The sequence below is a fragment of the Papaver somniferum genome, unplaced genomic scaffold (assembly GCF_003573695.1).
Source record: "Papaver somniferum cultivar HN1 unplaced genomic scaffold, ASM357369v1 unplaced-scaffold_158, whole genome shotgun sequence".
Classification (NCBI taxonomy): Eukaryota; Viridiplantae; Streptophyta; class Magnoliopsida; order Ranunculales; family Papaveraceae; genus Papaver; species Papaver somniferum.
Genome location: NW_020625264.1, coordinates 1,659,265 through 1,662,935, shown reverse-complemented (window position 1 = coordinate 1,662,935; position 3,671 = coordinate 1,659,265). Strand labels below are relative to the sequence as shown.

At 35.3% G+C, this 3,671-nt stretch overlaps 1 long non-coding RNA gene across 1 annotated transcript; it reads left to right on the top strand.

The window, feature by feature from the left end:
• Nucleotides 1–813: 813 nt before the first annotated feature.
• On the top strand, nt 814–3,281 carry LOC113337014. Its single transcript, XR_003354078.1, has 4 exons — nt 814–1,058; nt 1,138–1,346; nt 1,436–1,656; nt 2,405–3,281. It is a non-coding gene; the product is annotated as an uncharacterized LOC113337014 (long non-coding RNA).
• Nucleotides 3,282–3,671: the final 390 nt, after the last annotated feature.

Sequence of the window (3,671 nt, the reverse complement as noted above, 5' to 3'; positions counted from 1 at the left end):
AGCATGTGTACCTTTTTATACTCCTCGTTCAAATAAATGACTAAGTTATCAACTATTAAATCCAACATGTGTACGTTCTTCACAAAGCTAACTCGTCTAAATCAGACTTATTATATTCAACTCAAAGCTTTTAAATACTAGCAAATAGAACTCTAGGATTAGAGTTAATTTGTTTTGCTATCCAACGAGTTAAGTAAGTACAAACTCGTTGGATATCTGGAGTTTAGTAAAAAAAAAAATAAGTACAAATCAGATATCTGGACCAATTATGACCTCGAATCATATCTATTGCTTACAAATAAAACTTGTTTAGATTGAAAATCGTTCTCACACTCTTCTAGCCGGTTTGCACAACACTTATAAGTCATTTGATTTTGAAACATAAAGGTCAAAATGACCTTTAGAAATGAAACAAATTGATCTTTTTGTTAAGTCGCAACTTACTATTTGACTACTAAGAATCCAAAATACAAAAATTAGTTTGAGTATAGAGCTTTATAATGATTTATAAAAGCAAAATAACTATTATTTTAGGGAAGTAAAATATTTTCTTTTTCTTTTTTCGAACTTTGGATTTGACTTCTGCTTATAATAACCGAACGTCATATTCCAACCTACTTTGGAAACTGACTTAAGTTCACATTTTTATTTCTGGTATCCATACACCCTTTATCCGGGTGACAAATCTGATGTGAACGAGGTGTAAGTAAAGTTATATAGGAAGTTTCCATGATACTAGGGTTTCACACTCCATTCTTTACTTCTGTTCAAAAAATCAGTGAGACACAACAGGCTGCCGCCTCTCTACTTGTCGTTCTTCTCCTTACTCCAAGATCTAAACTCGATTCGCTGGAAAAAGAAGCGGAAGATTAATTTCATCAATCAGTGGGAAACAACAAATGGCTCCCTATGGATGTAAAACTAGTGGATTTGTATGGGAATCTGGTGGTGGAAGAAAAACTACAACAGAAAGACGAACTGCCTTGAGCATAATGATATCTCCTCTCAAAGAAATTACATCATTTGTCCAGCTATCGATCTAATAGATCTCCTGAATTGTAGGTTTCAAATATGGCAATTTCTTCATGTTCTACGTTCTTGTAACTCATCTTCATCTCACATTCTGATATTTTTCAGATTTCACCATATGGGATTCTGGTGATGATGATGCCGATGATTATGCACTCATCTTTTGCATCATAAAAATCAGGGTAAATCTTCTCTGAAATGCCTCAACAATCAGTTCCAACATTGATTTCTACCAAGAATTTTGTTCATCAAACATTTGAAGCAAATAATTGATAAAATCAGAAGGATTGTTTGCAGTTATCAGATTACAAAAGAGGGTGGGAATCAAAACTAATGCTGAATTTTATGTTTGTGCTGCCTTTGGATTCATATGTTTTTGTTGATACAGCCTTGCTAATGTCTGCAGGATTATTAGGTTTATGCTCATGCTGTGGAGGAAGATGGAGAAACACCAAATTTAAAGTAAGAAGAGATTAATGTTTGAGCAATCAAACACCAAACCTCCAGTTTAAGGTATATAAAAATAGCATTTCAACTCTAAACACAATTCTTCACAGTTCAGGACTAGTTGCCTTGGAGTATTGGCTTAACTGATGACACAAGGGTTCAAGTTCACTGAGAAGAGAGGTGGGAATCAAAACTAATTGCTAGATTTTCTACTTGTTAAGCCTTTGGATTTATATGTTTCTGAAAATAAATGCTTCGGACAAAAATTAGTAATCCCAATCAAAACCAGTGCAGGATTAGGTTAAAAATTAGTAATTCACAATAAATTGTATTGTTAATACATAGATTATAAATACAATTGGCAATATTTCTATAAAATACCCTCAAATGTTTGGGTATTTTATTCTCAAACGCTTACCTTAAACATAGAATCTTTGAAGATTTTGAACTATCCTACATGCTAGATTCTAAACACCCACGCCACTACCACACATCTGGCCTGTTTACTTGGCTTAGCATCTGATTTGGCTTCTGCACAGGCACAGGAATCAGGATAGCTGATGGAAAATGACATATGCATGTATGTTGTCGATAGTCTAACACGGATTCATAACTGTCTCTTAGTTGGTGTTACAAGTAGAGTGGGAGGATGAACTGCTGGTTTTAAGTCTTAAGACTCTTAACCATGTTGTTGATACCTGTTGTCTTGGAGTATCGGCTTAACTTATGTGAAAAAACGATATTTTCAGTTTTCTAAAAGTGGTAGGAATCAAAACTAATGCTTGAATTTCCCTTTTATTGCCTTTGTATTCATATATTCTTATTAATACAACTTTGTTTTTTGATTTAACACGATCAGCTGTATTTCCCTGTTAATACAACTGTGCTACAAGTGTTGATAACATCTTTTGTTTGCTTGCATATCCAGTTCTGGGCTTAACAAAAACAAAGACTCTTAATATGAGGTGGTCTAATACATGTTAGGATCTGTTTTGTAATTGACGCCGTATTTGAGAATTGTTGTAAACACTCGGTGCTTCTTCATGGTTTTCCATAGTTCCTTTGCAATTATCATTACAGCTTCTGCGATGTCATCCCGCCAAGCTGCATCCAGATCCGGCTTGTTATTCTCCGTGCATTTACTCGCAACATGAGGCAGCCTGATCCTTCCACCTTATACTTGAAGATTGTTTTCTGAGCTGAAATAAGTCAATCACCATGCGTTTTATCTGTTGTTGATACTGCGTATCTAAAGACGGCAAGAAAGATCATTATTTTTGACAGAATCACAGCAGAGAATGCTGCGTTCTCAGGGCGAGGTAGCACTGGCTGGTTCTGGTACAATGTACCATTGATGGATTCTCTCGCCATATGTGTTGGCATGCAGGCTATCCAGCAACTTCAGACCAAGACATCACCTTCACCACAGATGACACATACCGCACCAATGGATGTTCTCTTGGCGTGTTCTGCTATGGATATGTTCCAAACTCTGACAGGGATTCTTGATGCAGAAGCAGATATGAGGGTTATTTTGGGTGTGTACTTGCTATAGAGTCGATTAAGAATCATAGATATAACTTCTGGACTTGATCCTCCAGAGATGTGCACGTGAGATTGGAAAGCTGTTTGAATCCATATCAAGATGACAGTTTGGTATCTGATGGCGCTGACTGATTCTTCTTCCATCTTTAATCTGCATTGAGTTATTGGTGAATCATTTTATGTGAATTGTACATCTTACTCTTGTTAATTGCATTTTTTAATTACTGTACCCCGAAATGTTTTGGTTTTTTGTATAAAAGGTGAAGCAACATTTTTGATTCTTGTTATAATAACAATTGAATCATTTTATAACAATCTCCTATAACCCAGTGGTGTATATGCACTGGCAGAAGTTATAAATTTTGTATTTTCTAAAAAGCTCCTCCCAATTGTTGCAAGGGGATAACCACTCGAACCCACAATTTCTAACAAAAGTTGTGTGTTCTCACATGTATACTTTTTTTCTGGTAATGTTATTATATCTGAGCCTGAAAGTGTTAAACCAACACTGAAGATCAAGGTTGAAGACGTTCATATCCTCTGCATATTCATTCATGAAACAAAAATCCGTTAGTTTATTTTCAGCTAGCTTGCCATAGCTTATTCATTCCATAAGAATACTCAACTTCGTCACCTTTTTATTCATCTTC